The sequence below is a fragment of the Neofelis nebulosa genome, chromosome 7 (genome assembly GCF_028018385.1).
Source record: "Neofelis nebulosa isolate mNeoNeb1 chromosome 7, mNeoNeb1.pri, whole genome shotgun sequence".
NCBI lineage: Eukaryota > Metazoa > Chordata > Mammalia > Carnivora > Felidae > Neofelis > Neofelis nebulosa.
Genome location: NC_080788.1, coordinates 16,648,966 through 16,660,084, shown reverse-complemented (window position 1 = coordinate 16,660,084; position 11,119 = coordinate 16,648,966). Strand labels below are relative to the sequence as shown.

At 38.4% G+C, this 11,119-nt stretch overlaps 1 long non-coding RNA gene across 1 annotated transcript; it reads right to left on the bottom strand.

Annotated features, from left to right (window-relative positions):
• Positions 1-2,377: 2,377 nt before the first annotated feature.
• Positions 2,378-10,798, bottom strand: LOC131518125 (uncharacterized). The gene is made up of 3 exons (XR_009264931.1): positions 10,697-10,798; positions 2,861-3,164; positions 2,378-2,709 (listed from the first exon to the last, which is right to left on the bottom strand). It is a non-coding gene; the product is annotated as an uncharacterized LOC131518125 (long non-coding RNA).
• Between the last annotated feature and the right edge of the window lie 321 nt (positions 10,799-11,119).

The window sequence follows — 11,119 nt, the reverse complement described above, 5'->3', positions numbered from 1 at the left end:
AATTAATTCCTAAGTGTATTATTCTTTTTGTGCTCTTGAAAATGAAATTATTTTTATAATTTCCTTTCTAGATTCTTCATTGTTAGTGTAGGGAAGTACAACTGATTTTTGTGTTTTGACTTGTATCTTGCTACTTTGCTGAAGTCCTTGATTAATTCTAACAGCTTTTTTTGTTGTTCTTGAATATTTAGGGTTTTCTGCATATAAGATATTTGCCCATTTTTAAAACTTGGATTGTTTGTTTGGATTTGCAGAAATTTTTTATTCTGGGTATGAGGCTTTTGTGAGACAGAAAAGTTGCAAATACTTTCTTTCTATATGTGACTTGACCAATCATTGTTTAAAATAACACCTTTTGATCATTGGAAATTTTTAACTTTGACGATATCCAGTGGTAAATAGATGCATTCCTAGCTATTGTAAATGTTGGCTACAGGAGGCTTACATCAATAGCTTTCTCAGAATTATTCTCAGCCAATGGGAGTCATTTTACCTAGAAATAACTGGGTATCATGCTCTCTTCTGAAATACTTTCCTCAAATGACTGGGTGTTATGGTGGTACAAAAAACTTGTACCCTGCCTTCTGTATGGGATAGCACTGAAGTGTCATTTGTGTCTGGGGCTCCTTGTAGGCTCAGGAAGAGGCTGGGCTCCAGCTGACCCCACTTTTTGCTAAGCTTCCTCTTCTGTTCTATCCTGTTTTGCTTACTTCTTTACAGATATCACTTATAGGCATTTACTCAATAAATGACTCACACAAGAGTCCTGATCTCAGGCTATGCCTTTTAGGGAACTCAGTCCAAAATACCAATTCATCATTTTTTCTTTTATGTTTAGTTCCTTGTTTGTATCCTAAGAAATCTTTGCTTACCTCAGGTCGTGCAGATTTTCTTCTATATTTGTTTTCAGGTGCTTTATAGTTTTAGCATTTACATTTAGGTATATGATGCATTTCAAAGAAATTATTGTGAATAATGTAAGATGGGAGTTGAGTTGTAATTTTTTCCACAAAAATATCCAGGCATTTCAGCACCTTTCTCTTGCCCAAATGAATTGTATTTGCACTATTATGAGAAATCAATTAACCATGTATTTGCACAACATTTATTTTTATTTTTGCTTTAAGTAGTTTGTCATGGTTTTCTTTCACCATACATGAAAACAAACTCAAAATGGATTAAAGAGATAAATGTGAGACCTGAAACCATAAAGATTCTTGAAGAGAGCGCAGGCGGCTCTCTCTGACATTGGCCATAGCAACGTTTTTCTAGATATGTTTATTAAGGCAAGAGAAATAAAAGCAAAAATAAACTATTGGGACTTCATCAAAATAAAAAGTTTCCGCATAGAGAAGGACATAATGAATAAAACTAAAAGTCAATCTGCTGAATGGGAGAAGATATTTACAAATGGCATATATGATAAAGACTAGTATCCAAAATACACAAAGAACTGATACAACTCAACACCCAAAACCCAAATAATCCAATTAAAAAATGGGCAGAAGACATGAACAGAAATTTCTCTAAAGAAGACATCCAGATGGCCAACAGACACAGGAAAAGATACTCAACATCACTCTCCATCAGGAAAATACAAATCAAAACTACAATGAAATATCTCTTCACATCTATTAGAATGGCTAAAATCAACAACACAAGAAACAAGTATTGATGAGGGTGTGTAGAAAAAGGAATCCTCTTGTGCATTTGGTAGGAATGCAAATTGGTGCAACCATTGTGGAAAACAGTACGGAATTTCCTCAAAAAACTAAAAATAGAACCATCCCACAATCCAGGAATCACACTGCTGGGTTTTTACCCAAAAACTACAAAAACACTATTCAAAGGGATGCATGCATCCCTATGTTTATTGTATTATTTACAATAGCCGAACTGTGGAATCAGCCTGAGTGTGGATGAATTGGATAAAGAAGTACACACACACACACACACACACACACACACACAATGGAATGTTATTCAGCTGCAAAAAATAATGAAATCTTGCTATTTGCAACAGCATAGATAGAGCTAGAGAGTATAATGCTAAGTGAAATAAGTCAGTCAAAGAAAGACAATTACCATATGATTTCAGTCATATGTGGAATTTAAGGAACAAAACAAAGGAGCAAAGGGAAAAAAAAGGAGAGAGAGAAACCATGAAACAGACTTTCAACTATAGAGAACAAACTGATGGTTACCAGAGGCAATGGGGGTGGGGGGATGGGGGAAGTAGCGTAAGGAGATTAAAGAATACACTTATCATGATGAAAAAAAAAATAAGACAAAATGACAAAAAAAGTAAAGTGGTGGGGAAAAAAACAATGTAAGCTCTAGGAAAAAAAATCATTTGACCATACGTTAAACAATATTTATTTATATTTTTGCTTTAAAGAAGCTTGTCATGGTTTTCTATTTCTTAGAGCTCATCGGCCCTGGCTAATTTAAGGTCTCCCTTTTAGGCGACTTTCCACCCAGTGTTGCTAGACTTACCAAATGAAAAAATAGGACTTGAAGTTAGATTTGAGTTTCAGATACACAAAGGGGTCCTGTGTGGCTCTGTTGGTTAAGCTTCCAATTCTTGATGTTGGCTCAAGTCATGATCTCATGGTTTGGTTTGTGAGATCGAGTCCTGCTTTGGGCTCTATGCTGACGGGATGGTGGATGCTTGGGATTCTCTCTCCCTCTCTCTCTGCTCCTTCAACTCTATAAATAAGAAAGTAAATAAATAAATAAATAAATAAATAAATAAAAGGAAATAAAAAACATTTCAAATACACAAGCAATAATTATTTTAGTGTAAATATATCCCATGCAATTTTAGGAAAACATATTTAAACATTTTATTAATGTGTACCTGAATTTAGAAACCGAACGTCCTGTATTTTATCTGACAACCTTATTGCCACTGGACTCCTTGGATTCTGATGCTCTGCATCCCATCACCGCCTGTTGTCTGGCCTTCTGGCACCTACACACAAGGTGAAGCTTCCTGAATCTCCCCACTCCAATGCACTCTATCCTTCCCATCTGGGAGGCTGGAATGGACAGTTCACAGTCTTATCACATTCTTCAGCTCTTTTGGCTGTCAACTGCTGAAGCGACTTGATTCGTTTTTAAATGGCTTTCCACTTCTGAGGTTCAAATTCAATGTTACTGACCTGCGAGAACAGACAGAAGGGTGTTGTGACTTCCTAGCTCTTCTCAGGCCAATCAACTCCTATCTTCATACCTGAAACTTCATGAGTGGGCCTACAGCCACCAGCTGTGACCGCTGAGCCAAACTCGCTGGATCTGAGGACACTTCTTCTGTGATACAGGCAGCATGAGAACCACACTGTGAGCCGCTGGGGACACCCTTTCCCCACCATGCGCAAGAACTCCACAGCTGGATAGCCATGGAGCGGAAGGGTTGAAAACCTCTGCCCGCAGGCAGTGTGACAGAGGCAAAGTGAGCTGGGCAGGCTGGAGGGAAGAATCACGGCCCACAGTCCATTCCACAGTAACACTTTCCCCCTCACTGGGAGACCGGAATTTCATAGGTGAAAATGTCTTTCTCGTGGAACACTGTCTTAGCCTGTAACCTGGGACGAACCGAATGTGGGACCATAAAAGTTAACCAGCCGAAGAGTCCTTATGGCTTCTCAGTACCAGAGACAGATTTCCTGCAAAGCTGATGAAGAAAGCTTGAGCTTCAGGGGCCCTATGAGTCCCTGTGAGTTCTGGGAGGTGCTGAGAGTGAAGGCCTGCTCAGGTGAGGGACAAGCCAACTCGCCATTGGAACTATCATTCTGTAAGTATTTCTAGCAAATTGCCTCAAGCCACCACAGAAAAATAAATTTCCAAGTCTCGAAAACGTTGTGATGTCTTATTCTAAATAAATATTTCCATTCATAACGAATGTTATATTCACAATTTCTTTGTGTTTTTTAAGAGGGTCTCTCAAGATGGTTCAGATTCCACTAAGTCTGAACTGTACCTTCAAATGCCTGTAAGGATAAAGACAGAAGAGGTATAGATTCAGGCTCATGACTTTAGGACATGGCGGAAAACGTTCCTCACCTTGTTCATCCATCTATGTCGCAACTGTCAGACATCTAGTGATCCACCTGGGACAACAGCTCCAACACTGTGACTTCTTTAGAATCTGCCTCTATATCTCTCTGAAGAGATCATTCCCAAAACACCTCTTCCGGCTCCACTCTACTGTTCCTACCCTTTCTCTTCCTGACGCCTTTTTTAACCATCCCAACTGCACTGATTTACTTTGCAGGCATGTGAACCAAAATTACTTTGTTTCTGTAAAAGATATCCAGAAGTAAGGCTGCAGAGACTAGAATTTTGTACAAAAAAAGCAGGCAAAATAAAGATTTTTGTCTACTCCCTTTAACGTACTTATTGCAAAGGCTAGAACATTCTGAGCCTTTATTAAACAGAGAACAGAGCACCAATCTTTGATATGCAAAAATATGTAAAGTTATGTCCTACTTTATGAATATTTAACATATATTCGATATAAACTATTATGTAAAATCTACATCAAAAATTCTCTTGAAGAAGTACATTATTCTTATCCCAGAATAATATTTATCAGTCTCTAAATTGAGTTCCCTCAGCTTTTAAAAAAATTATTTTGATTAATCATAAATCTATTTCTGATCAAGTAACAAGTTTCGAATAAACTGTGGTATATTTACATTCCATTTCTTCTAAAAAGATTGGTTTATCACCATCAGAATTAGAGATTTATAATTTGTAACTTGCTGTGGCTAGAATTATTAGCTAGTTACAGAAATTTAGCAGTTTAGTTGTTCAAATTTTGTTAAATGTTTTTGCTAAATTTGTTTCAATTGGGATCAATTTGAAAAATCATTCAGTTAATCTTATTATTAAAAAATAGTAATTATTTTAAACTGTGTGTATTACTTAGGAAACAAAATTAAAATATTAGGGACTTTCATTACAATTTCCTCCTGTGATTAATTAATTTATATATTTATTAATATGGATTCTTTTTGGGGTGCCTGAGTGGCTCAGTCAGTTAAGTGTCCGACTCTTGGTTTTGGCTCAGGTCATGATCTTGTGGTTCATGAGACTGAACCCTGCATTGGGCTCTGTGCTGGCAGCACAGAGCCTGCTTGGGATTCTCTGTCTCCCTCTCTCTCTGCCCCTCGCCTGGTCTCTCCCCATCTCTCTCCCAAAATAAATAAAAATAAAACTTAAAAAAATGGATCCCTTTTTATTTCACATTATACAATGTATTTATGTGTATTTATGTGTATTTAAGTGCAAATGTATTTCAATATTATACATATTTATATGTAAATTATTTATATATGTATGTGGTGTATTTAAATCCATTATATTATCTAATCTTCCCAACAATTTCATGATATAAATAGCAGACAAACTTTTCTTCCTATTAGAAGTTAAATATCTTAAAAGTGGATGAGACAGAGTTGGTACCTCGATTTCCAAATTCCAACTTGGAATTTTTTCTACCGAATTTGATTTGCCACCTCTTGTCCTTTATCTTTCTCTTCAGCCTCATGACCCTTTGGTATGTAAAAACTTAGTATGTACTCAAAATTGTACTAGAAATGTAATGCAGATGTTGCTTTCAATAGATTTATAGTCTAGTTGGTAGAAAGAATACACGCAAATATATGCAAATATACCCATATATAAATGCATATATACATATCATTAAAAAATCATACAAAATGGCATATCAAGTTGTGATTTTTATATTAATTTTAAAATACTACTTGGTGCTGGGCACCGTGTAGAGGCCAAATGAAACCAACTGTTAAGAGTTCTTGCTAAAATTTAGAAGAGGAGCGGGTATTTGGGCTGGTGAAAGAAAACAAAACAAAACAAAACAAAACTTCACGAATTGAGTTTTTAAGCCGAGTGACCAGGATAGGCCAAGAAAATTGACAAGTACTCAAGAGGGAGAAGTCTAGATGCAAGAAAGAACGTGGGTGTCTTGTGTAACAGTAAAGCTATTTATCTGGAGTAGGGGGATTTGGTGAAACAGTATGGATTTGGAAACAGAAATGGGGACAATTTGTGAGCATCTCCTTTTCTAAGCCAACTCCATTTTCTTAAATATTGATAATGCTCAGAGTTCCACACTTGACTTTTCTATTGCTTATACAGGTGGTTCTTTGAGGATTTTGATCTCTTTGAGGATTTGTTGTATATAATGCATTTATTTCCTTCTATTTATGTGCATATGAGAATGCATAATTGCCCAAGAACTTTAGAGGGCTCAGAGGCTCTGAAGTCCACCTGAAGACCTCTAGGTGTAAAGACTCTTCTTGGACAATCTAGTTAGAACTTAAAGCTCTTTCCTGAACTCCAGATCTACATATTCAATGACCTGGTGGACAACTCCACTTTGATGATACCCTCAACACGGCCAAATAAGACTCATAATGCATCCTCAATGACCTCTTTCTTTGGTATTTCAGCAGACGGTACAATCATTCAGTACACCTAATACAGTAAATGGTAGAATGCTAGATCATTCACATGATCATCCAAGCCTGAGATCCAAGAGACACTCAAGGCACCCACCCCCTGTTTTCTTTCTACTTTCAGTTAATCACTCAGACCATGCTTTTTTTTCATCCCGAAGGCTCCTTCCCTAGTTAAGTATTTATCATTTCACACCGGCTTCCAACTGTGTTCTGTGCCTCCAACCTTGCTTGTCTGTTCCAGTTCATTCTCGGTGTTGCTGGAGAGTAGTAACACTAATAACAAATCCGGTCACGTCATTCACCTGCTGAGAATTTATCTATGGGTTCTTCCATTGTCTTAAAAAATAAAATTCATACTCCTTACCATGATATGGTTTGGCTCTGTCTTCCTTGCTTGTCTTGGTGCCATTTACATGCTCACTGTTAGCTCCACATTTGCCGTTTCTATTCCCCTCTGTCTGAAATGCCCTAAGACCAAGTCTACATCTGTCCAACATCAATTCATCCTCAAAGTTCTAGTCCCTGAATCATGCCCTTGGGACTGTCTACCTCTTGAATCCCATCTAGATGTTCATCCGTTTGCATTCTTATAGTGCTTTGATCTGAACTCCTTTAGGGCATTTTTCACATCAGGATATCCCGTTTTCTTTCTGCCTGTCCCTAGGGTTGTGACCCCCTCAATGCCGGAGGAATTTCCTAAGTTTCCCATGTGAAATCCCAGCCAGAACGCATTTGGTAAATATGTGGTACATGAATCTATGAACGAATACATTCTGTAGACCAGTGGTTTTCTACCTGTTCGCAGATGCTCCCGGGGACACCTCAATGATGCCATAGAGAATGAAATACCTTCTTTTAAACAGTAAGGATTTAAATCTCCCAAGGAAACCATTCATTTCCTCTTGTTAATTCCTTTTCGAGGTAGTAATTCCTGTAAGATTTTATTTGGCAATCCTACTACCAATCTATTTTTACACCCTAAAAAATGTCTTTGTAGACAATTAAGTTATATTTTTGAACTAGGAACTGAGAAAATGATAGTACTATTTTAGCAAGAGTCCGTTGGCATAGTACGAAATGTGCATTGGAAGAAGCCAAGGTATGATCTGGTCAGAAAGAAAGATGAACATAAGATTTTATTTTTTAAGTTCAATACAACATTAAATTTACCTTTTTAACATTTCTCGTAGGGCTTTGGAATAAGAGGTTTTAATTTTAACAGCAAGGACTTTGTTCAGCTTCATATCTTGGTAAAGTTCAGCATTCTAGTAGCCTACAAGGCCACAAATTCAATATTTTCAAATTCACTATAGGATCCGGGTGAAAGGAGAAACCCTCTTCTGAGTATGTTCTAAAAATGTAATTTCTACCTTTAAGAAACTGAACATTCACCTGTGATTTATTGTCTCATCCTCTAAAAGCTTCCAAAAAAGTACAATGGATGGAGTTTTGAATAAAATGTCACGGACGTTCACAGGCCTTACTTCTGAAGTATGCAAAAGTGGTCTTCCCCAGAAGGGAGGCTCTCTCGTACATTCGTGTGTTAAAAAGTAAACAAAATTCCCCATTGGATGATGATCTAAAAAGTCCCAGTCTATAGAAAATATATACTCTGACTTTTAAATGTCGACCAGCCTTGGAAATCTATATGACATAAACTTTTGCCAAAAAATCAATCTTGAGTTATGATTTGATTAGCAGAAAATTGCTATCACATTTGTTTCTACATTTGTCTACCTCATGTCCTTTTCATTCATAGGCTGGCTGATTCAAACCTTCTTTAAAAACTCCCTGAGAAAGTCTGTGACATTAAAATGTCCTTTGATGCTCTTTTACTAAGCAGTGAATATTAACAGTTATGGTGACCCTGTTCCCTAATGTGTCTCAGCAGGATCAATAGCAGTTAAGTGCCACTGTTTTACAATTAAAAAGGGGATCATTTTAAATTTAAAAGCTCATAGCTAATTTTCTTCTTGGCACTTAATGGCGTAATTCATTTTTGAAAAACCTCATTGGGAGAATGTAGGCTTTTTTTTTTTTTTTTTTTTTTTTGGTGGCAGCAGAGGAAGGGGGTAGTTTTAAGCACCTCTTGTTGACTCCTGAGATGATTTGTAGCTTTCTTCATTAAGTGGCTAGTGAGGCATCCATAAAATTTTCTGCAAAAAAGGGGATCCTGATGCACAGCTTGAGTAATCATTACAGTTCTCCGTCAAAACTAGTCAACGGCCACTTTCTTTGGGACTTTCTTCCTGAGTGCTGCTGCTTTCGGCCAATCCTGCTGTTACATTCACATTTTTCCCCCTGATTTTTGCTTTGCATTCTGGTGACCTCCTCCTATTCCCTATTAGGAACCCTAGGCACACGACAGGTGGATCGGAGCAGTGCATATATTTCTCCAACATCTAATTGGCTAACATTACGCTGGAAATGTCATTCTGATCCTACCTCACTGACATTGCAGAGAGCCTTGACTCTGCTTCCACAGAAGGATGGCTTTCCTGGTTCCCAATTACTCCAGTAACAGACGCATCGAGTTACATATACAGTATACCCCCGGGGATAAGCACTCGATACAGATCCACTCTGGGGTAAGTCTCCTGTCTGCTTACAGAATTTACATTATCTTGAGGCAAAGGAGAGATATTGTCTGTCATTTATATTTGCTGCTTGAAGCTTGGAAAAATATATTAATCCATTTGGTAGTTTTGGGGAGGTATTTTTTAAGATGTCTAATTAAAAAGTAGACGATACCCATACGACCTCTAATTTAAAAAGCAAACACCTGAATGTCAATTGCATGCAAGGCACTGTGCTGGGCTCTTTAGACGTCTTTTCTCTGGTCCTGAGTCCACCTTACAAGATAGATGTTATTTTTTCATAATTTACAAATGAAGACGTTGAATCTCAGGGAGGTTAAGTTATATGCTTATAGTTGCATAGCTTATAAATTATTGCAAATGGGACTGCAGATTTGAGCTGTCTCACTTCCAAACCCCCCGCCTCATCTTTGAATTATATGATTGATCATATCCATTGAAACTGCTTTAGATTTAACTATATATCTTTAACTATGTAACTTATGTAGACTTAAGCCCCAAGATCAACTCACCGGAATTTAGAGGCTTTTTAAAAAACATTTCCATGACACTCGTTATAAGAAAGTTGGGACCAGCCAAGAATGTCAGTTCTTCATGTAGGATTTGATTTTTTTTTTAAATTCTTTTGACTTTTGTCAGTCTATTACAGTATGTCTGTCACAGACTAGGAGCTGTTATTAATTAAAGACTACATGCAATATCTCATTTCATTCATTTTCCTTCTGAATCCGATAATATTCTCTGTAACTATAAATTTTAGACTGAAGGCTAATGTTCCAGTAAGGAACCCTGAATAAACAGGAACAAGTGCATATTAGATTAGGGTTTGGAATAAATGGGATATCAGGACACCAAGGACAAATGGTCCCTGAAAATAGGATTAATTTCTACTGGGAAATTTGTCTTTATTTCCCTTGCCTGTGTGTAAAACTAGTAACCATGGAAGAGAGCTGTTTTTCGAATTATCACATCTTACAGAAAACTGGCTCTAATTTAAAAATAAACAAATACAAAATTTTTTCTCGTATACATTATTCTTTGATCAATTGTTTTCTTGCTTCATATCCCCCATTTTTTTTTCAGTTTATTTATTTTGAGAGAGAGTGTGAGCAGGGAAGGGGCAGAGAGAGAGGGAGAGAGAGAATCCCAAGCAGGCTCTGCACTAAGAGCATAGAGCCTGCTGTGGGGCTTGAACCCACCAACCCTCAGATCAGTTCATGATCCGAGCCCAAATCAAGAGTCAGTTGCTTAAGGGACTGAGCCACCCAGGCACTCCTCACCCCATTTAAAAAAGTTCTATTTAAGTAATCTGTAGATCCTATGTGGGGCTCTAACTCAGGACCCCAGGACCAAGAGTTGCACACTCTTCAGACTGAAGTCCCCAGGCGCCCCTCCCCCCTTTTTGGTCTTTTTGTCTTTTCCTCCCTCCCTCCTTTCTTCCTTTATGTTTTTAACCGCCCCCCCCCAACCTACTGAAATCAATATACTCCTTGATCAATATACTTTCCTCTTTTAAGCAGACATCTGTATGTAAGTGACAAAAAAACCCCCAAAAACCAAAAACCAAAAAACAAAAAAAAAACAAAAAACAAAACCCAAACCACCACTCACCACAACAAAACCCCCCACAAAACCAGGACTCCAGTCCCGGCCCAGCAAAGGCGTGTCATCAGCGCATGGGTTGATTTAAGCGAACGCCACCCAACCGGTCCGTCCCCGTAATCCGAGCCCTGAGTCAGAGGACCAGGCGCCTGCTAGGCAACCGACCGCGGCTGGCTTCGCACGCGCGTGGGTCTGACATGCCATCGAACGACACAATTAGCCGCTGACACCAGGTGCTGCCTGCTTCCTGCCACGTTACACGTCTCGCATTTCATGTAATGGTGCTTGCGAAGCGCTCCCCCGTTCCCATTAGCCAGCCCTGCCCTCTCCACTCCCCCATGCGTCCGTGCGAGTACGGGGGGACCCCGGGAGCCCGCGGCTGGGCTGGCAAACGCCAGCTGGGCTGGCCACTAAGCGCGCTGCCGCATCCCG